The 24,162-nt window shown below is 38.5% G+C and overlaps 1 protein-coding gene and 1 long non-coding RNA gene across 4 annotated transcripts in view; one reads left to right on the top strand and one right to left on the bottom strand.

The window, feature by feature from the left end:
* Positions 1-13,466: 13,466 nt before the first annotated feature.
* On the bottom strand, positions 13,467-23,959 carry LOC119057926 (uncharacterized). Of its 2 annotated transcripts, XR_008391837.1 has the most exons (4): positions 23,890-23,959; positions 23,308-23,453; positions 21,423-21,481; positions 13,467-15,135 (listed from the first exon to the last, which is right to left on the bottom strand). It is a non-coding gene; the product is annotated as an uncharacterized LOC119057926 (long non-coding RNA). The 2 variants fall into 2 exon arrangements; XR_008391838.1 differs by lacking the exons at positions 23,308-23,453; positions 23,890-23,959 and adding an exon at positions 22,078-22,168.
* SLC39A8 (solute carrier family 39 member 8) overlaps positions 23,838-24,162 on the top strand; it is a 69,912-nt gene continuing 69,587 nt past the window's right edge. The window contains exon 1 of one of the 2 annotated variants that reach the window (XM_037156884.2): positions 23,838-24,060. The gene's annotated coding sequence lies outside the window, so the exon portion shown is untranslated. Of the gene's footprint in view, positions 24,106-24,162 lie in introns of both variants that reach the window. The other variant, XM_037156883.2, reaches the window with a different exon arrangement.

The raw sequence follows: 24,162 nt of genomic DNA, 5'->3' as shown, positions 1-24,162 counted from the left end.
CTTTGCTAGTCTTGAAAGGATATTCATTATAACATTTTAGAAAGTACAAAAAACATAAAAAAGAAAAGAAATATTATTAGTGATCTCACTTCAAAGATAACACTGATGACTGTTAATGTGTATCTATATATCTTATTTTCCTAAATCTCTATTTAGTTATAACTTTGTATCTATCTATCTGGAAGCTATATCTATGTCTACATATTCCTCAATTAATTTATATTTATGAATTTGGAAATCATATATGTATAGTTATATCATACATATATATCTTGTGTATAATGCATAACAGCTTTGATCCTAGTTTTTTCTACTTCTCATTATGTATACATATTTTCAAGTATTTAAATTAATTTTGGGGGAAGATTATATTTAATAATTAGACGATGAGTGACTTATTGTATAAGTGATTTTAAAATGCACTATAGTGTTATTTCATTCTATTCCTACTAAATATGAGCTCTAAGAAGGCAAAGATGTTAGTCTGTCCACCGATGATCCTTTAGCACATAGAGGACTACCTGGCAGGTGCGTAACAAGCACTCCAAAAACATTTGGTGAATAAATGCCTAAATTGTATTTTTGATATTTGTATGATTTCATCAGCTGCCCCTTAGAATCCATACAGAGCTTACTTATGGTGAAAGTTATTGCCTGCTAAATTGAGGACCAAGGGTATTGTGAAGTCTTAAACACAGTGTTTTTTTGTTATTGCAGAGTGGTCTTTTAATTTCTTTAATTTAGTAATTTTATGGTATTTTTAAATTACCATTTAGCCCCCTTATACCCCTTTCTCCCTGCAATCATGATGCTGTTGTCCATGTCCATGAGTTCTTTTCCTTTTTGCACAATCCCCACAACCTTAGCTATTATCCTGCTGTCTATGAGTCTGTCTTTGTTTTGCTTTTTGGTTTAGTTTGTTTTAGATTCTACATATTAGTGAAGTTATATGGTATTTGTCTTTCTCTGACTGGCTTATTTCACTTAGCATAATATTCTCCAGGTCCATCTATACTGCAGCAAAGGGTAAAACTCTCCTTTTTTATGACCAAGTAGTACTCCATGGTGTAAATGTTCCGTAGTTGTTTTATCCACTCATCTACTGATGGACACTTGGGCTGCTTCTATATCTTGGCAATTGTAAATAATGCTGGAATGAACATGGAGGTGCTTATGTTCTTTTGAACTGTCTTTATTTGCAGATGGCATGGCACTGTACATACAGAATCCAAAAGTTTCTATCAAGAAACTACTAGGAGTGATAAATGAGTTCAGCAAAGTAGCAAGGTGCAAAATTAATATTCACAAATCAGTTGCATTTTTATGTGCCAATAACAGACTAACCGAAAGAGAAATTAAGAAAACAATCCCATCCACAATTACTACAAAAAGAATAAAATGCCTAGAAATAAACATAATCAAGGGTGTAAAAGACCTGTATCCAGAAAACTATAAGACACTGAAGAAGATACAAATAAGTGGAAGCACATACCGTGTTCATGGATAGAAAGAGTTAACATCATTAAAATGTCCATACTACCCAAAGAAATGTATAAATTTGATGCAATTCTTATCAATATTCCAATTACATATTTCACAGAACTAGAACAAATATTTCAAAAATTTGTATTGAACCACAAAAGGCCTACAGCAATCTTGAAAAAGAAGAACAAAGTTGGAGGAACCATGCTACTCAATATCAAACTATACTATACTACTAGACCATAGTCATCAAACAACATGCTACTGGCATAAAAACAGACACATAGATCAATGGAAGAGAAAACTGACACCTTTATAGTCAATTAATATTTGACTATTAGTATTTGACTGGATATATACATATCCTGTAATTCCAAAGAAGCAAAATACACATTCTTTCAAATGAACATGAAACATTTTCAAAGATAGACCACATGATATGACACAAAACAAGCCTCAATAAATTCAAGAAAACTGAAATTATATCAAGTATCTTCTCAGACCACAAGGGCCTAAAACTAGACACCAACCTCAAAGAAAAACTCAAAAACAGTCAAATTTGTGGAGATTGAATAGTATGCTATTAAACAATGAATGGGTTAATAATGAGATCAAGGAAGAAATCAACAAGTTTTTAGAAACAAATGAAAATAAACTCACAGCAATCCAAAACTTATGGGACACAGGGTAGGCAGCCCTGAAAGGGAAGTTCATAGCAATACAGGCCTACCTAAAAAAATAGAAACATTTCAAATACACAACCTAGCCCTACATGTACAAGAACTTGAGGAACAATGACAAAGATAGCCCAGAGTGAGTAGAAGGAAGGAAATAACTAAGGTGAGAGCAGAATTAAATGACATAGAGACTAAAAGAACAATCCAAAGGGTCAGTAAATCCAGGAGCTGGTACTTTGAAAAGACAAACCTAGAAACCTTTAAGGAGACTCATCAAGAAAAAAAGAGAGAGGACCCAAAAACAAAATCAGAAATGGAAGAGGAGAGATTGTAAGAGATACCACAGAAATACAAAGGATTTTAAGAAATTTTAAGAAATATATGAAGAACTATATGCCAAGAAATGTGAAAACCTAGGTAAAATGCATAAATTTCTAGAAAGATGTAATCTTCCAAAACTCAATGAAGAAGAAGCAGAAAGCCTGAACAGACTAATAACAGCTGATAAAATTGAAGCAGTAATAAAAAAAACTACTGGCACACAAAAGCCTTGGCCCATACTATTTCACAGGAGAATTCTACAAAGCATTTGAAGAAGAGCTAACCCCATATCCTTCACAGACTATTCCAAAAAATTCAAAATGATGGAAGACTCCCAAACTCTTTGTATGAGGCCAGTATCATCCAAATGCCCAAACCAGATAAAGAAACAACAAAGAAAGAAAACTACAGGTCAATATTGCTGATGAACATAGATGCTAAAATCCTCAACAAAATATTGGCAAACCACATACAGCAATGCATTAAAAAGGTCATACATCACAATCAAGTGGGATTCATCCCAGGGATGCAAGTGTGGTACAATATTTGCAAATCAAAAAATGTAGTACATCATATAAACAAAAGTAAAGACAAAAATCACATGATCATATCAATAGATGCAGAAAAAGCATTTGCTAAGGTACAGCACCCATTTATAATAAAAACACTCAGCAAAGTGTGAGTAGAGGGAGCATTCTTCAATAATAAAAGCTATATATGAGAAACCTACAACTGACATCATACTCAATGGGTGAAAACTAAAATCTTTCCTACTAAGATCAGGAAAATGACAAGGATGTCCACATTCACCACTCCTATTCATCATAGTATTGGAAGTCCTAGCCACAGCAATCAGAGAAGAAAAAGAAATTAAAGGCATCCAAATTGGGAAGGAGGAAGCAAAACTGTCACTGTTTGCAGATGACATGATAGTGTACATAGAAAATCCCATAGATGTCACCCAAAAACTACTTGACCTAATAAGTGAATTTGGCAAAACAGCAGGAAACAAAGTCAATATGCAGAAATCAAAGACATTTTTGTACAGCAACAATGAAACATCAGAAACAGAAATCAGGAAAAAAATTTCATTTGATATAGTAACAAAAAAATATGTAGGAATAAACCTAACCAAGGAGGTAAAAGACCTGTACCCAGAAAACTATACGACACTGAAGAAAGGAATTAAGGAAGACACAAACAAATGGAATCATGTATTGTGTTCATGGATTGGAAGAATTAACATCATCAAAATGTCCAAACTACCCAAAGCAATTTATAGATTCAGTGCAATTCCTGTTCAAATGTCAATGGCACATTTCACAGGCATAGAACAAACATTTCAAAAATTTATATGGAAGTTAGTCAAGTTTTTTGGGGTTAGTCAGCAATTTTGAGAATGAAGAACAAAGTAGGAGGGATCACAATACCTGACATCAAATTACACTACAAGACCAATGTAATCAAAACAGTCTGGTACTGGCATAAGAACAGACACATAGATCAGTGGAACAGAGAGGCCAGAAATAAACCCAATTGTCTATGGCCAATTAATATCCGATGAAGGCTGCAGAAGCATAAAATGGAGTAATAATAGCCTCTTCAATGAATGGTGTTGGGAGATCTTGACAGCTACATGCAAAATATTGAAACTTGATCACCAACTTACACCACACACAAAAATGAACTCAAGATGGGTAAAAGACTTATGGTGTCAGACTTAAAAGTCGTGACACCATAAAAATCCTAGGGGAGAACACAGGCAGGAAAATCTCAGATATTTCATGCAACAATATTTTCACTATTATGCCCCCCTAGAGCAAGGGACATAAAGGAAAGAATAAACAAATGGGACTTCATCAAAATAAAAAGCTTCTACATGGCTAAAGAGAACATCAGTGAAATGAAAAGGGAACCAACCATATGGGAAAATATACTTGCAAATGATACCTTGGATAAAGGTTTGATCTCCAAAATATATGAAGAACTCACATGACTTCACTCCAGGAAGACAAACAATCCATTTAAAAAATGGGCAAAGGACCTGAACAGACACTTTTCCAGGGAAGATATAGAGAGGGCCCAGAGACATATGAAAGGATGCTGAGCCTAACTAACCATCAGAGAGATGCTAATTAAAATTACAATGAGATGCCAATTTATACCAGTCAGAATGACCATCATAAACAAATGAATGAACAAGTGTTGGAGAGGATGTGAAGAAAAAAGAATCCTAGTGCACTGTTGGTGGGACTGCAAACTGGTGCAACCACTGTGGAAAATAGTATGGAATTTCCTCAGAAAACTAGAAAAACTCCAGCCATTTGACCCAGCAATTCCATTGCTAGGGTTATATCCTAAGAACCCTGAAACACCAATCCAAAAGAACCTATGCACCCCAATCTTCATAGCAGCACAATTTACAATAGCCAAGTGTTGGAAACAACCTAAGTGCCCATCAATAAATGAGTGGATAAAAAAACTGTGGTTCATTTACAGAATGGAATACTACACAGCAGAAAGAAAGAAGAAGCTCCTACCCTTTGCAACAACTTGGACAGGTCTGGAAAGCATTAGGCTAAGTGAAATAAGCCAGACAGTAAAAGCAAATACCATATGATCTCACCTATAAGTGGAACCTAATCAACAAAACAAAGCCAAAGAGGGGTAGGACTGAAGGTGGGGGATAAGCATGGCTGGGGTCGGGGAGAGTGGTGGGGAGGAAATGGATACAATTATACTTGAACAACAATTAAAAAAAGAAAAAAGAAAATTTCACTAATTGACTTAGTTTTTCCACTTGAAAATGTCTTGTATTATAAACTTTAAAAATTGCTTTCTAAGTAATGAGTTTTTAAAAAAATCTGAGTAGGCATGTACTTCATAATGATATCAAAAATTTTTGAAGATAGAATTTTTGTCCTAGTTTTTTATAGAGTTTCTATTTATTAATCTTTCTTCTGTTCTTCTTCAACCATTTGTATATGATTTGGGAACTTATTTACCAGTTATTTTGTTGTTATAATCTTTAGTAACATTATTAACAATTTTTACTTCATTTTTTAATTTGTGCAAAGTCTCTGAGGTGAGAGATTGTGTGACTAATCAGAGAAAAGAAAATAGTTTATGATTCGATTATCAAGTGAGAAGTAAAAGATGAGGTTGGGAAGGAAAACTATGTCTGAAAGACATTGCAAATCATGTTAAGGACAGTATATCTAAAACAATGAGGAATACTAGAAGGTTTTAATGAGCGAGCGAGTGGGGTCAGGTAGCTTATTTAGAAAGCACACACTCACTTCCTGTGGAGAGCAATTTGATGAGGGGCAATTCACAGGCAAGGGGATCAGTTAGAAGATTGTAGGATTATCCAGGAAATAGTTGATGGTGGCCTGAATTCAGGAGAGAGGCAGTGGGCTTGGAAAGAGTTGACTAATTTGAAAGTTGTAGTAGAATCATACTTGATTGCCAGATAAAATGGGTAAAAGATAAAGACAATGACGTTGACCATTTAAGTATGGGTTCCCCCTAAAAGCAAATCTGAGTAAGGACTGGTGTTCAAGAGGTTTGTTTTAGAAGTGGCCCCAGGAAATATGAATGAGGGAATGAGACAGTGAGTCAGAAAATGAGGATAGCATTTAAGGTAGGAGAAAAGCCAATCAGTGTGCATTGCTGTTTATTGCTGTGAAAAATTGGGGAACAATTTTGTGGGGAACACTCTGAAGGAATCATGTTGAATGCTCCTCAGAAGTGTCCTTCTGGAAGACTGGAGCCTGGGCCTTCATTCCCAGACTTGTCCGTCTTTGGTTTGTGATTGCCTCAGGAATTTTTACTCCTCTGCTTTTGAGAGCTGCTGAACGAGTTCTTAGAGAATTTTGGAGAAAACTCTGAGGCAGAAAACCTGAGAGAATTACTTGAGGTGAAACAAGTTGGAGATGGGCTGAGGGAATTTGATGTAGGGCACAAGTAAGGTCCACAGCAGGGACCATGTTTTTGGCTCAGGCAACTGGATGTAAGGCCCATGTTGAATTCTTGAAATATTTTGGAGACACTCATGTGGTGAGATCTGCCAGATAGTGAGATATGATCTGGTGGTTAGAGCTGACTCTCCAGTCATGAGTTTAGGGGTCATAGCCTAATTAAAGTTTGTGTATTAGTCTGCGAGTGACAAAATTCCACAGATTGATGCCTGAAACAACAGACATTTATTTCTCACAGATCTGGAGGCCAGAGACCTGAGATCAAGGTATTGACAGGAATGAGTTCTTGAGAGGCTCCTCTCCTTGTCCATTTTCTCCCTGTGTCTTCACGTGGTCTTTCATCTGTGTCTATCTGTGCCCCAATCTCTTCTTTTTTAAGATTTAAAAAAATATTTTATTTATTTGTTTTTAGAGCGAGGAGAAGGGAAGGAGAAAGAAGAAGAGAAACATCACTGTGTGGTTGCCTCTCACATGGCCTCCACTAGGGACCTGGCCTGCAACCCAGGCATGTGCCCTGAGTGGGAATTGAACTGGTGACCCTTTGGTTCTCAGTCCATGCTCAAACCACTGAGCTACACCAGCCAGGGCCCAATCTCCTCTTCTTATAAGGACATCAGTGATATTGGATTGGACCAACCCACATAAACTCATTTTAATTTTAGTACCTTTTTAAAGACTTTATCTCCTGCTGCTTCTAGGATTCTCTCCTTCATTTGAATCTTGGCTAATGTATTGATGATGTGCCTTAGTGTGTTCCTTCTTGGGTCCAACTTCTTTGGGACTCTCTGAGCTTCCTGGATTTCCTGGAAGACTATTTCCTTTGCCAGATTGGGGAAATTCTCCTTTATTATTTGTTCAAATAAGTTTTCCGCTGGTGACTGTTCCTCTTCCACTTCTGGTACCCCTACAATTCGGATGTTGGAACGTTTAAAGATGTCCTGAAGGTTCCTAAGCCTCTCCTCAATTTTTTGAATTCTTGTTTCTTCATCCTTTTCTGTTTGGTCATTTTTTTCCTCCTTCTGGTCCATTCCTTTGATTTGAGTCCCAGTTTCCTTTCCATTACTATTGGTTTCCTGTGTATTTCCATTCATTTCAATTAGTTTAGCCTTCATATGTTCCTCTAATTTGTGGCTAAAATCAACCAGTTCTGTGAGCATCCTGATCACCAGTGTTTTGAACTGTGCATCTGAAAGTTTGGCTATTTCTTCATCGCTTAGATTTATTGGCTCTGGGACTCTGAGTTGTTCTTGAGCCATGTCTTGATCTGTTCATGCCTGTTATGTATGAGGAGCAGAGCCTTAGTTGTTCACCAGGGTGGGGCCACCCAGGTCACTGGTTTGTGATGCTGTATGTGGGGGTGGGGTCAGAGAGGGACAATGGCATTTTCCTCTGCAGCTTCCTGCCGCTGGGGCCTGTGCGGTCCATCTCACTGCTAGCTCCTTCACCGGGACAGTCACCTACAAAGGAGTTCCCATCAGACTATCAGTGGATTTCTCAAAAGAGACCTTACAGGCGAGAAGGGGCTGGAAAGAATGAAATCCAAAGACCTACATCCAAGACTGATCTATCCAGCAAAGCTTTCATTTAGAATGGAAGGACAGATAAAGTGCTTCTCAGATAAGATCAAGTTCAAGGAGTTCATCATCACCAAGCCCTTATTATATGAAATGTTAAAGGGACTTACCTAAGAAAAAGAGGATAAAAAAGATGAACAGTGAAAGGACAGCAAACTCAGTTATTAAGAACCACACCTAACACAAAAGCAAACTAAAAGGACAGCTAGATCAGGAGTGGAAACATAGAAATGAAGATCACATGGAGGGTTAGCAACAGGGGAGTGGAAGAAGGAGAAGAGGGGAGAATGTACAGAAAATAAGTAGCATAGATGGTAGGTAGAAAATAGAGGGAGGGTAAGAATAGTATGGGAAATATAGAATCTAAAGAACTTGAGACATGTGGTCATAAACTAAAGGGGAGGGAATGGTGGGGGAGGGGGTTTGCAGGGTGGAGGGGAATGAAGGTAGAAAATAGAACAACTGTAATGGCATAATTAATAAAATATATTTTTAAAAAGACTTTATCTCCAAAGACAGTCACATTCTGAGGTACTAGAGGTAAGGATTTTTTAAATATGACTTCTGAGAAGACACAGTCAGCCCGTAACAGGTAGTAATTGAAACAAAGGGAATAAGCTTTCAGGGAATACATGTAAAATGAGGAAAAGGGAGCCTAGAACAGGGTTTGGAGAGCCACCAACATTTAACAGGACGAACATCTAAAATCACAAAAACAGAGTGATAGAAAAGGAACACAGAAAAAACTCTGGAAAAGCAGGAGTGTGTGGTTTCACAGAATACAAAGGCAGGATTGTTCCAAGAAGGAAACAGCTGTCAGCAGAAACCAAATGCTGGAGAGAGACCTAGTAGAAAGGGCAACCATGAAACTGTTGAGCCTGCAGGTTGATCATTGTAAAGAAGGTGTGAACTTTGGCTGAGAAAAGGAGAATGGAACAGTGTAGTGGCTCTAGGTGAATGTGGAGTGGGTGGATGAGCGTGAGTGTTGTTGGGAAGAAGCGGTGGGGGCGGGCGCAGTGCAGGAGAGAGAGGGGACAGCTGGTGAGCACGCCTGAGGTGGAAAAAGAGAAAGGGTGTATAGTTCAGGTACAGGACTAGCCTTGGGTTGGTGTTGAGATAACCTTTTCCATTTGACTAGGATGGAAGGAGGAAATGATGGGAAAGGAAGGAGTGGTTGTGAAGGCAGAGTTTTGGGGGACAGAGAAGATAGTTTGAATTAAACTAAGGGTTAAAGTAAGATTTTGTAAAATAGCACGCAAATACATTTTTATTAACTTTTGTGTTGCTAAATTCAATATCACCTTTGTCTTTGAAATTTCTTGAATAGATTTTCTTCATAAAATCAGCACATTGACACTTTAAAAAGAGCTTAATGGAAATATGAAACAGCATTCACAAAATTATTGTTATTGTATATATACATATATGATTAACATGTTATTGTCATGTTATTCTGTTTCCAGAAAATGGCTTGAATAAAATGTACAGTGTTCTTTCACTACGGAGACCTCTTTAGGAAGTATAACAATGTATCCCTGATATCTGCAGTTAGCAAAATTTCCTATCTTTAATTTTCTGCTTTATGTTACTGTTGAGCTACTGTTTACTACTAATAAACAGGGTAATGGGGAAATGGAAAGTCAAGTTTTATGTGGACATAGATGGCTGATTACCGTCAACTATCACATCACAGACTAACAGGGTCATAGTCCCATTTGCACTTTAGATAATCCATTTATGATATGTTTAACAGTTCTTTTTAGTTTTTTGTTTTATCAGGTCATTGTGCTAAATTTCTGCTGGTCTTCAGAGTATTAAACTGCACAAGAAATCTTCATTTATTGTACTTATTTGCATAATACCTTTGAGTTCATATTCCTCATCTGTAAATTACCTTATTAGCCAGGAGGAAGTTATTTTTCTCATTTAATATAATTATGATAATAATCTGAAATGTCAATGGAATTATAAGATAGGGATAGTGATGAATGATTTTAGTAAAAATTAAACTAATTTGATGGTGAAAATTTTTATCCCAGATTGCATTTAATTATTTACCAACTTAGGTATTATAAGAAGGCCTTTTGGTTCTCAACTCAATTTCTAAATCTGTAGGATAAAAGTTAAAACCTCCTTTCCCCAATACATAGGATGAATATGAAGAATCCCATCTGCTAACAGTGTTGGAAGGCATAGTATAAGATGAAGATATCACAGGTCACCTTAGGGTGAAATATTAGTGATAATGTATGCTTGCAAAGCCCAAAACCTCTTTCTATCAGTTGCTGTTAAATTCTTAAAAACAAATAATATTATATGTTTATTTCTTAATGTCTTTATTGTCTGTCTTCCTCACTAGGATGTAAGTGCCATGTACTTGGGGTTTCGAACAACAAATGTGCACTGTCTCCTACACAGATGTGGGGGCTAGACATCTGAAGTCAAGTTGTTGGCAGGGCCACACTTCCTCTGCAACTTTTTGGGGGGTCCTGCCTTGCAGGTTCCTGATTTCTGGTGCTTACCATCAATCTTTGGCGTTCCCTGTCTTAGAGCTGCACAACTCCAAGTTCTATCCCGTGGCCCTTCTCCCTGTGCATCTCTGTCTCCACAAGTCCATTTTCTTGTAAGGACAATAGTCACCTCGGATCAGAGGCACACCCTATGATCTCATCCTCAGAGTCTATCTTCAGTGACGTGATTTCCAAACCAGGTCACATTCTGAGTTACTGAGATTAGGACTCTAACACACCTTCTTTTGAAGGACACAATTCCACCCATAATAAATGGAGTGATAGCTTGAGAGAAATGTGTGGTGAAAACAACTTTTAAGTACTAATAGATAATGTTTTCTGTTCATGGGAATGATCTAGTGCAGAGGGAAAAACTGATTATACCTTCTCTCTCTTACATAGAGTAAGAGAGAGAAGGTATAATTATGGGAACAAAGACCTTGAATGAACACGAGAGATACATTGTCCCAGTAAAGAGCTGGTCTTAGAAAAAAAGCTTGAAAAGTTTATTTGCAATAATAGGAGAGATGGCAGAGTTTAAGAGTTCAAATAAGGGTGGGCTGCGGAGTTGATGATGGAAAGAGAAATTTTTCTTCTGAGTGTTTATATTTCACCAGTGAAAAAGAAACAAATGTTTCTCATTTGAAATTCAGATAAATGTCATCAGCACAGTTAGCATTGTTCAGGGAATTGCAGTACATATTGAAAAAAAGAAAGAAATATACAAAAGTACCCTGCAGTGCTTGAAACGCATACACTCACACCCCTTTATGATAGGTACTTTCACTGTGCTATTTAGTAGAGTCCTTACAACATTTGGCAAAGGTATTTCCTTCTTTGAAATCCTCCCCTGAGGACATTTTCCTCATTGCTTGTTTAGAGAGAGAGGGAGGGAGACAGAGTCAATGCTAGGGACCTTTGTATCATTTTTTTAGATTATGTGTTTTGGATAATAATCAGCCATTAGAAGAATCCAGGCAAAGAAAACAAATGTCTCCCCAAACACCCTAAACAAAACCCACTTGAACAGTTGTAAAGGAGTTGCACGTAAAAGACACTGTATATAGCACTCTTGGGTTTGCTATGACCAACTTCACCGGTTGATCAAACACTGATGCCTCTTTGTATTTTAATCTGGCTTCTTGGCATTAGTTCAGCCGGAAGGCATTGTCTCCTTTTGTTTTTGTCTCTCAAACGAACATCAATTTATTAGCCGACAGAGGTCTTCACCATCCTTATCAATATGTATGTCAAAAGAAGATTACGAATTTGAAATGTATACTGCTTTTTAATGTTGGTGTTTGGTATAAATGACTCACCATATAAAATGAATTTGCTTTTCTGTATTTAGTTTATCTTTGATTTAAATTCACTCCTAATATTTAAGAATATAAATTATATGCAAGGCATTATTTTTCTGGTGAAAGCAATGAGTTAATTTTCCAAATGTTCATATACTAGAATCAAAATGTCAAATAATAATTGAAGCAAAGATTATATGAAGAAAATAACATCTGTAAGGAGATGATGGCATTTAACCAACTACACATTCATCTGGATGATTTAGTGAAAAGACTGTTATCTTATTATGGGCTTCAGCCAGACCTACCCTAGAGACCAACCTGCCCCAGAGTGATTATGTCTTCATTCTAACTGTAGATTAGAGGGATTAATTGCAGATAATTTTGTTGATGGAATTGGAGCTATAGTCATAAATGTCATAAACGTTGAATTCTATAGTGTAAGCAGTAGCATAGATGCATTAAAAAATGACAGTAATCTAAATACTCTCTCTTTTAAAAACCAGGCACCTCTGAACCTGTTCTAGAAAAGGTTTTCATGCGATCTGGTCTCTGACAGCATCCCACTCCAGCCTTGGTGCCATATCTACAGCAGGGACCAGACACAGTGCAGGAGACACAATATCGCTCTGTGTACCTCTTCCTTTTCTCATCCCAGTCATTCTGCTAATCTCACTCTCCAGCCTTAGCCAAGATGGAGCATGAAGAACCTTTTTCAAGATAAAGGAACAGAAAGGAAACTAAGGCTTATCAGCTTCAACTTTCTGTCTAAATTATGTGAATGACAAATTTATTTTGGCTCCAGGTTTATTTCGAGATTTTTCTGAATTCTTTAAAATTCAAGTTCTAGAATTAAAAAAAACAATGAAGAATAAAATAATAAAATAGTCAGTGATCTAACATATAGTTTACGTTATGAAAGTTGAAAACTTAAACATAATATTGGTAAAAAATCTGTGTTGATTGTTGGTAGATTAAGAAGGAAAAAACAACTTGGAAAAGTTATTTTAAATAAAATATTTTAGGTCAATTTTTGGTTTTATTTGGATGATTTGGTATTTAGGTAGCCATATTTTACATTAAAACTCTCTGAAGTCATTATTATTCCTATCCAATATTTTGGATTTTAAGGTTTTAGTCTGCTTTTTTCCTTTACATGTGGGAGGGTATAATTGCAGCTGGAAAGTTTTAGGAAACATAAAAATTCTGGCCTTGGGGCATTTTTCCTGCTAAATATTGAATTTGCAGATGCAGTTCTTGTTCTTAATGTGAATCTATAATTAACCCTGTAGACTATTCAAATTAAAGGAAGTCACACAGGCATGAAATCCACAAGGGGAAAGTTTCAGCACACTCTTAACACTGGTTTTTCAATCAAAAAGTGTTTATTTTATAATCCTACCTAACTCTGTAATGTTTTATGTTGTTGTTGTTATTTAAAATTAGTAGGAAAAACTTAATTGTGAAGTCATTTTTCCCCAGACTTAGAAAATATTTTAAAAAATAAGAAAAAATGTCGCATTTCCACCATTTATATGGGATCACAGTTGATGTTTTTGTGCATGCAATTCTTTGTTCCAAGCATGTTTCTTACAAAAACAAATTCAAACTCATTCAAAAATTAAGATTATATCAGCAACATATTCCAATGACATTAAGATAATGTGAAATGTATTTAAAGAAAAACTACAGTTAGTTCGAAAGTAAAACAATTTGGAAATTACAGTTTGGAGAATCAGTTCCATTTTAAATAATAAAACTAACTGAAAAATGTCAAAGGAAATAAGAACTTAATATATGAAACTCATATTATCAAACTCATACCGTTATAGACCAATTCCTTCCATCCTCCTTCTTCTTCTCTGCTCCCCTCAAATTCTCAAATGATAAATAGTAAAAGATTAAAAAGCAATCCATCTGTGTTCAGTATTTTCTTGGAATTAATTTCATTATAGTGATTCTTTCTTCTTCTGTAGAAGGAAGAATTTCTAAGAGAAAATCTAGAATTTCTCTAGATTTATAAGAGAAATCTAGATGATAGTTATGGAACTTGAGAATAAAGCACTCACTTTTTCCTGCTTGTATTAACCTTGAAAAGACCCATGGTGCTTTTGTCTGAGTAGATATTTGGGTTTCTTTGGATAGGATTTTTTTCATATCTAATTTGGTTCCCAAACTGCAGTGGAAAATATATTTTTCACTTACAAAAAAGAACAAACGTGTTTTGGGTAAGTTGGATTGAGAACTAGAAGACACCCAAGAACCACCAGTCATCCATGAACTGTTTGAAATACACACCCAACAAGTGAGGCATTTCTAGAGATTGTGCTTGGGACATAAAAAACTCTGGGCATTTGTAACCCTGTTATTTTCTCAGTGGCATCAGACTTTATGTCTAAGGAATCTTTCTTCTCTCACAAACTCAAGCTGAGCTCCTCCCTACAGTTCTTAAGGCATTAGGGTATATCATTTGGGGAAGTAAGTTTCCTGTGTATTCAAATCATTTTCTTTCACTATAATATCTATCTTGTTTTCATATTATTTTTGTGTAAGTCATACTTTGCTCCAAGTACATTTATCTCCATTAGGACTGTCACATTGGGAGAGATCACATTTATGTGTAAAGGCATGGGTGCCAAAGGTTGGTTTTTCATGTATGTGTGCCAAGAATAATTTTCCTCCTTCTGAAATAGACCAAGCAAAGGCATACAAACAAGAAATACAACTAGAAAATGCTCGTTTCTCCTAAATTACAAATTCCATCCAAATTTTAAAAAGAAAGAATAAAGCGTTTTTTTTAAGTGGGCTTTCTGAACCACGATGGGGCCAAGGGAGGAGTCGTTTTCCAGTCCAGGGAGGAGTGGCTACAGCACCATCGGATGTTATGTGTGTCCGACAGACAAGTAGTGTCACGAAGCTGTAAACTGTGCCCAAAATGACATTTCAGTCTGGTTTGACTAGTTTGACATTTTAGTTCTCCTTGGCTTGGCCATTTGTGAGATGTGTTAATTCCTGTCATGACATTGAATTCTCAGCACAAGCCTGCGAGATTCATGGGAGAGCTAAGCGACTGAAACGATGACAAACTGTTCACATGGTGTCAGTCAGAATGGGAACTCAGGTCTTCTCATCCTTGGTCCATTGTTCCACCCTCACCACTGTGCCACCAGAAGACTGCGGGTTGGAGTGGTCTGTGCTGTGTTCCTTAGGGATGTGGCAGCGCTTTCAAGCAGGGCTTCACGACTTTACCAGGAGTCAGGGACCAGTGTTTGGTAACTGCGAGAGTATCCCTGCAGCAAGAATATGGTGTGAATGAGTTTCTGGAAAAAAACCTAGAGGCAAAGCTGGTCAAGAAATCCTTATGAAGATTTAAACTCCTAATCCCGCATGAGCTGAAGAGAAAACACTTGCTCTGTTTGCTTTTTAACTTTCAATAGTGAAAGAAGTAACTGCAGGAAGAGCAGGCAAGGGGCGAGATGTGGACCTCAGGTGCTAAGGGGCTGAGAACCCGAGAAGAGCTCCCTGTCATAATTTCATTCCGTAAATTTGCCTAAGACTAGGCTTTGTATTAAGCGCTTATCCTGAAACCAAAATTCCTAATTGTTCTCATATGATTGTATTTCCCAGCAGGTCAATTTCACTCAAGCTTTGGGATTCTGACCCTCAAGTGTTGGGAGAGTTGAGATACCGTAAGTACCCTCTTAAGGAGAATTCTTCTTGCTTGTTGCCCCACTTAACCCCATTCACCATCAAAGACTCTGGCTGTTCAAGATTCACAGAGTAAGAGGGGCTAGATGCCTTCCAGGGCTACTTTGACAAATCTGTGCTGCTTTTCTTAGCTTTCCGTGATACAGAATCATGCCAGGCACACAGCATGGGAACTTCTCATCTCTCGTTCGGGGTTGTCCTCACTGGGCTCACGAAGAGGCTGACTGATCTAACTCCCCACTTTACAGCCACCCGGACTTCCAGGACCATCTACGGTTTGATCATTTTTTTTAATTTGTTTAGTTGTAAAAGACATATCTTTTGAAATATTCAAATGCCAAAGAATATGCCAAATGTATAAAGAAAAATATACGTTTGTCTAATTCTTCTCTCCAGAGAAAGGTGTTCTTCCTCGCTTTGAATTTCCTGCTCCCCAAACCTACTTCTCCGGACGGAAGCAGTGTGAATAGCTTGGCGCATGTTGCCGCAGACCTTGGCTAAGTTTGCAGTGCCTGGGCTCCTGTGTGTGCATGCACGTTGTATATATAGTTTTGCAACATATTCTGCTGTTCCCCTCTTCATTAATTTATTTAACATCTTTCCATGTCAGACACATACGTTTTCCCAAAATTCTAAGAATAGGTTGAAAAATATGTGGAATTATAAAACCCAGAAACGATAGTGAGGCCGTGCTGGGTGAGCTGAGCTGAATGGGAACACGAGACTTGGGATATGGGCCTATCGGAAAAGAACGAGAGAGAAAGAAGGAAAGAAGCCTAAGAAGAACGTGCACTAATAGTTCCCAGTTTCATTTTCTCAACCCAATAAAAGTCACAGGCTGCTATTATTCTCAAAACATAATGGGAAGAGGTTTGGGCCTATGTTTGCATCTGAATGTATACTTGACAATGACACTTAACTCCTCTGAGCTTCCCTTTCCTTACTCAAAAATGACTAGATTAGACTCGATGATATCTGTGGTTCTTTCCATTTCTGATTAGTGCTTTGATTTCCTGGAAAACAACCTCAAGAGCGTTGTGAGGTACAAAGTAGACTTTGTTCCAGGCTAGTGTTGGTTGTTCTCGTCCGTCTTGAATGGCAGTTCAGTAGGCCGATTACATGGATCACATTACCCTGCCATTTTAGCTTATAATACCGTCACTCTGTTTTTTAGGCTATAAAGAGTTTTCACATGCCTTATCATATCTGATTTTCAGTTATTTACTGATGTAGACTGAGCAAATATTACTTTAATCCCATTTTGTATATTAGGAATTAAGTGCAGTGTAGAGTTACACGAATCTAATTCCTACCTACATTGTCTGCGGTATTGGTAGCTGAATACACATGTGTGATTTGGATCCAGTCATCACCATCTTGCTCTTATTTGAGAATATTGTATGTGGAATGTTTGTGATAATAAAGAGTAAATATTATCTGGTAATTTGTAATACAGAAAAAAGGAGGTTTAAATTTACCAAGGAGATGTTTACCACAGATGACCATAAAGAATCTTCTGGAACATCATTAGATAAAAGACACCTTTGACCCGGTGGAACTTTGAGATTTTTCCTGATTTTGTCAGATTCCATGTTTCTGCTCCAGACTTTCCAGCTGCAAATACCTTCTTGTAGTTCTTGCTCTTTCAGGTACCCCAGGAATTTTTATTTTGCATTTCTTTGTCCTGGAATGTGCTTTTACTCTCTGTCTTTCTGTCAAACTTCTACTTATCATTCAAGCTCATGGGTTAACTGCTCCATCAATTATTTGCTCAGTGTCTTCTGCAGACATAGTTGTCCCTGTCTCTCTCTGCCACAACCTTTAAAATCCCTATTCTAGCAACCATCTCACTTCTGCTTAACCTCAACTACAAGCATTTCATAGAAAATAAAATTCCTCTTCCCACTAGTATTCCCACACCACATGGAATGTGATCCAGAGGGTAAAATATGTAGCGAGTTAAGGTAATTTTACTGAATATTATCAAATCAGGATTTTAGCAAAATTTTATTTTTAATTTCTATGTAATTCATTGGCAGGAGTTTCTCCTTACTCTACTCACTGTTTTATTTTCAAAATTTGAAGTAATTTACAAACTTACAGAAAAGATGCCTCGTACAAAGACCTTTCCTCTGAGCCATTTGAGGGTAAGTAGCTGCTCCAACGCCCCATTCCTTACTTTAGTGTACTTGAACATGTATTTCCTCATTCTCTGACTGCTTCCTTGCTTTCAGGCCTAAGAGTTTCTGGGTTCATCTTGTTTCTTTTTCTGCCCAGTCCTGTGATCGACCTTTCTGTAAGGAGCCCTTATTCTTACTAGTGCAGAATACTTTTTAGAAGCCAAGCTCCGGGCCCTATGCATGCTCTCTGCTGTTAGGGTGCCGCTGTTCCCAGGACATCCCAGGGGACAGACAGTGTTGGGGATTATTTACAACTGCTATCTATTTTCATCTGTTTGTATACAGAAAACCGTGATTTTACTCTGATATCTCCAGTTCCAACCTAACACCATGAGTTCATTCTAGTTTTCTAGTTCGTTTCTCATTTTTTTCTTTCCCCATGTTTTCAACATTCTTCCCCAACAGTGTGAGAACGGATCACGATGGTCTATTATATGTGTACTTACTTAATGAATCTCCTATGTATAGCTCATCTTCTATTTTTGATGTCATCTCTCCATCCCTCACTTTTCCTCTTGGCTTCAGATACTCTATTATTCTGCACCCAAATTTCAATATGTGGGGAGAGTTCTGCACCCGTAAAGCACGTATCACACACCAGCTGGGTGTCCTACAACTGAACTCAGTTCTGACACTACCTGTCCGGAGGTGACGTCAGATTCCAGTTTAAGGGCTCAGTCCCACAAGAAAGACTGCTTCTTCCTTCAAACGCCAGTCACAAAGTCCAGCTTGTCACTTATCTTTCTGACTCACTGGGTATAGATTAGAGATTCCAATCACTCAGAGAACTCAGGAGAAACCTTTACTTAGATCCCTGGTTTATTATAAAAGGTCTGAGGACCACCCTGATGGAAGAGATGCCCAGGGCAAGGTATGGGAAAAGAGCATGAAGCTTTCACGCCTTCTCTGATTATTCCCCACACATCTCCATGTGGAAGCTCTCTGAATCCAGTCCTTTTGGGTTAGGCATTGTTGATTAAATCATTTGCCATTGGTGAATAACTTAATCTGCAACCTCTCCTTCCTTCCAGAGGTCAGGGGTGGAGAGTTGGGGGGTGCTGGGAGAGTGACTGAAATTTTCAACCCTCTAATTACATGGTTGTTTTGCCTGGTAACCATCTCCCATCCTCTAATCTGCCCCAAAGTCACCGCAATAACCCTTTTTTCACTTAGGAAATTCCAAGGGTTTTAGCTGTGTGCCAGAAACTCAATGAAGACCAAATGTATACTTCCTATTTAAATCACACTACCCCCCCCACCCCCCACCAGATGCCCTCCTCACTGCACAGGCTCTGGCACCTCTGCAGGTCTCCCTCCACATCCTTGTTCAGCTCTGACATGCTGCTCAGGGCCACCACCAAGCAGGGATGCCTTCCTCACCCAGCCAGGCTCTGACTGTTCACACCAGACCGTCTCTCTTCACTCCCGACTCATGGATGCCCTCCAGTCCTTGCTCCATAACAAGGCCATTGCTTTGTGCGTACTCCCTCCTCCTGCAGCTTGGACTGTAACAAAGCGTGCGGGGAAGTATGCACCCCTTGTCACCCTTGGGTGCTGACATTTTGTGCTGACACACACTCTTAGCCCACTAGAGATTTAAGGGTGATTTTCCGTGTTCCCCTTGCACTCTGGACACCTTTGTCACCCTGCCTGGGCTCTAACTGTCCAGACTAAGTTTTCCTCCCTCTGGGGATACCCTTCTTTCCGGGTTCAGTCTCCGACATTCCTTGTGTGGAGATGATGACTGCCCTCTGCACATATACCTTTACTGGGATGTGCTCCACCTCATGGCTTTAGTACTGGAAGGTAGAATAAAGGGAAAAAAGGAGAAGAAGCGAAGGGATATACCATCTCTTAGATTTGCTTATTATTCCTTCCACAGGAAATGAATGCAAGAGAAAGTTTAAAAGAGGCCAATTTGCTCCTTGTTTGCAATAGTAACAAAAGATTGGCAGTGGGAAATATTTGAAGCCATTAGAAAAAGTAGTGTTTGTCATTAAATGCCCTTTGCATTGGAGAATTGAACTTTCTTTTCTGGGTATTTCATGTTTTGATTTGATAAATTACTATGAAATTAGTCATTTAGAAATAATGAGGCTGAAATGGATATTTGTTCTTCTCATCCAATTTTCTGCTTTTATTGATGATGGAATTGCATTCTGGTTAGGTCACACGACTTTCCCTAGTTTTGCTGGAGACCTAGAAAAAGGGTATTTTTCAACATCCTAGCCAGTGATCTCTTCCTTGTTATCATTCAAAATTATTTGACTTTAAAGAAAGATTTCTGAGAAAAAGAATAGCTTATATATATACACACCTTATCTTTTATATCGGAAGTTCTTTTCTTCAGGAAGGGGACTGCTAACAGAATGCCATGTTTTGGGCCCTAAAACATTATCTGAATAGTACTTTGGTGATCAAATTTTATGAGAGTGGAGTATCTGGAAATTTACCTTGCCAACTTGGTATTTAGTAATAACAGTAATTTAATACTTAGTGTGGATGAAAGAAAAGATTCTACGGAAGACCACAAATTCTTGACTGGGCAGGTCATGGTGGATAGTCATGGCCTTGCTCTACCAATGGAACAACTGGTCAGGGCCAGGCCTGTGACTGCTTTAGTAAGATGCTTATTTACCTTAATGAGGCCCTGTCTACTGTTTCTGTGCATCCAGGTTAACACATCTTTGAGATGCCTCTTTTTAGATTCCTGCTTTTAAAACATGGCCACCTTCAAGAGTGTGCACAACCTCAGTTATTCTGTAACTCCATCCCCACCTTGCTTTCTCCCCCTCCAAACATTTCCTCCTTGATTTCAAATGCATAAAAGAAGTTGCAAAACTATTACTTTCCAGAGCAATGGAGATCTTGTTTCCCAGGAATTGCCATAAGTTTTGGCTTAAATAAACTGTTGTAAAAATTATTTATTGGTTTGAAATTTTCTTATGTCAACATTAGTAGTTAGAATTTTGAATACTTCCTCTAAGTTGCATTTCTATATTATGTTAACTATTTGGTAGGGTTTCAAAGTAGGTTGATTATTACTTATTTTTCTGTTTATTGTCTTGGGGGGTTGATGGGTTGGCAAAATGTGCATACATAGACATGAATGGTTAATAAATAAAATATTGTTTAAAAATATCCATGATACAAAATTTGTATTAATTTAAACCCATTTATGTTTGTGAAAAATCCACCATGTTATCAGTGTTGCTGTTTGAGCTGGGAAGGGACAACTTGTTGGGTGTAGATGAACCATCCAGAGCAGCAATTTCTAACAGATGTGCCCAAGGTGCACTGGTGTGCCTCAACAATTTTTAAAACAGGCAATACTTTACTATTTAGTCATGCACACACTGACCTCTTTCCCCTTAGACTGTCAAATAAAAAACTGGCAACACACACGGTAGTCTGGTGATTGCCAGAGGGTGGGGGGATGGGAAAATGTAGAAGGTGAAACAAGGATAAACAGCGATGAAAAGAGACTTGACCTGGGGTGGTAAACACACAACACCATACACGGATGATATGTTATAGAATAGTATACCTGAAACCTGTCTAATTTTAGCAACCAGTGTCACCCCAATGAATTCAATTTAAAAAAAGGCCCTGGCCCAGTGGCTTGTCTGTTGGAGCATCACCTAGTGCACCAGAATGTTGCAGGTTTGATCCCTGGTCAGGACACATACCTAGGTTGTGTGGGTTTGGTCCAGCTGATCGATGTCTCTCACTCTCTCTTCCTCTCTCACTAAAATAAATAAAAACATGTTTTGGGGTGAGGATTTAAAAAAAAGAACAATACTCTCCCCACCCCCACCACACACACTAAATGACAACAGCCAACACAACAATGGCTGTTGGGTGTGAATGAATCAAAATGATACCTATTTTTTTGTCACATTGGCAAAAAATGATACACTGGTGTGCCACAGAATTTTAGTAATTAGTTTATGTGCACCATGAGATGAAAAAGGTTGAAAATCACTGATCTAGAGTTTTCATTAATTTCCAAGAATCACCTTCAGTCACTGACATCAAAACAAAAAACAAACAACAAACTATGCTTGAGAATCAGTAATTTTTTGGAAACCAGTAAGTTTACTATGTAGTTATATAAACTCAAGTTTTGTAAACAAACTATAATTACATAAATAAATATCAAACCCTCCTCACTGAGAAACTTAAAGAATATGTTATGTCGTAATCTAATTTTTATATGCTCCATAATCCTCTTTTGCACACTTCTGGGTTCCACCCAACAGGCACAAGGGGGGCGAATGCTCTCCTGACAAACCCCTCGCTACCCGTGTTACTGTTTCGAGAAAGTTACTTTTCTTTGCTCACAATGACACTGAACATTTTCCGAGGGCTCCATCTCCAGAACCATGTTGCTGAAGAAGTTCTGCCCTCACCCGTTTGCTCAGTGAACATCTGACTTTCTTGGCTTGATTCCTGAAAACAGAAATGTGAAATTCTGGATTACAGGAAGCTAAGGAGTCTTTGCAGTTGTGGGGCTGGTCGGGGCCCTCAGCACGCTGCCCGGGCTTTGTGCACCGCCAAGTGAGCCGTGGAGCAGCCCGCCTTCCAGACACTGTTTTACAACTAAGTTGGAAATTAACCTTTCATTATTTTTACTTTTCAATTACAGTTTACAGTCACAGCATGATTTTGTATTAGATTCAGGTGTACAGCGTAGTGGTTGCACAATCATATACTTTACAAAGTGTCCCCCTTACTATTTCTAGTACCCACGAATACATAGTTATTACAATATTTTCAATAAATGTCTTGAAGAGTCCTATTAATTGTGTAATTTAAGAGCTTAATGGTGACAGGCACTTACTTCTGGCCCTTGGGTAAAATAATTGCCCTTTTTGCACCAATGTAATTCTGTAGATTAACAAGTATATAGGTTTATAATTGGAAGGGACGCATCATCAAGATCATTTTGCTCTTCTCCCTCCAAGGCAGGAATCCTTCTACCACATACCCTTGGGTTTGAATCACTTTAAAAAATGGGGACCACTGGTCCTCAAAGCAGTTGTTCTGATATTCTGCAGAAACCTTCCACTTGGTAAGTTTGCCCTGTTGCTGCTGCCTTCTGCCCTCTGTAGTCAGAAGGCAATTAAACCCTCTACATATAACAGCCCTTCAGTTATGTCCACCTGGATCCTCATTCTTCTCGAATTTTCTCTCATCTCTTTCTTCCTGGGTTTATTTGAGTTCTTGTGCGAGATGAGATTCTTTCTCCTTCTCCATCTCCTTGCCCTCATCTGGATTTAGTCTTTGTTTGTTTGTTTGTTTTTTGAAATGTGTTTTAGGAGGCTTTGAACTTAACCTATGAAAGGAAGAACACTGTGTGTGTGTGTGTGTGTGTGTGTGTGTGTGTGAATGTCTCAAACAAGATGGACAGCTATTTGAACATTTCATCTACACCACTTTGGATTCTTACTGTTCTCTGGCATGCAACAGTGGATCGTGGTTTCACTTTATTTCTGGACAATTATTTCCACCAGACACAACCTTTGATCCCAAACACCGCACTCACTTGACACACACTTGTTGACTTCATACCTAAATCAGCTTTTCTTGAATCCTCATCTGAACAAACATTCATTTTAATCTGCGGATATCCCGTGCGGCGTCAGGAAGGGCCGGTTTGGGCAGTGCTGGCTCAGTGAGTCTACCACCGCGCTACAGATTTGGTTTCCTTTTTCTCCCTTGAGTTTAAGAAGACCAAAATAAATAAATAAATAAATAAACAAACAAAAAATTCTTGCTAATAGCTTAGACAATGCAAGGGGTTCCAGACTCTATTCCAGGAAGCTGGTTTCATCAAGGTAACAAAGAGACCGCAGAGAGCAGAAAGAAGGCTAGGAGTCACCGACATGGAGGTGTCATTAAGGTAACCCCCTGGAGTGGGGGAAGGGAAGGGATGGAGAGCCGGCAGAGCGGCGCTGGGAAAGCGCAGGAGAGGAGGGAAGGCAGGCGGCCCGGCGCCCCGGCGTGGACGCATGGGAGTTCAGGCGGGAGGGGGAGAGTGTCACCACGTGCTGCAGAGGCGGGGACAGGGTCATCCTCCTCTTATCTGAAAGGGTGCAGGGCTGGACAGAAACAAACAGGCAGGCAGGCGAGGTGAGAGGTTAGCAGTCTAACCGAGTCCTTCCTGCTAGCTGGCTTAGAGCTGAGATCTGGGATAGGGAAGGTCCCATTTAGGCGCTGGCACATTTCATCCCTCTTAGTTTGCTCTGCGGGAATTCGGCAGAAGGACAGGAAGAGGAGACGGGGTTCCACAGCGAGTGCAGTTTTCATTCTTAAGAACTGGAGGTAGTTTAGAGCTTTATATCCGGGAGGAGCCTGTGTCACCACACTGTAAGCAAATCCTGGGACGCTCGCAAACCCGGCTACGGGGCAGTTGGCCCCATGCCC

The sequence above is a fragment of the Artibeus jamaicensis genome, unplaced genomic scaffold (assembly GCF_021234435.1).
Source record: "Artibeus jamaicensis isolate MK-2021 breed Jamaican fruit bat unplaced genomic scaffold, CSHL_Jam_final contig_452, whole genome shotgun sequence".
NCBI lineage: Eukaryota > Metazoa > Chordata > Mammalia > Chiroptera > Phyllostomidae > Artibeus > Artibeus jamaicensis.
The sequence above is the reverse complement of the archived record's forward strand: the minus strand, read 5'-3'. Positions and strand labels throughout refer to the sequence as shown.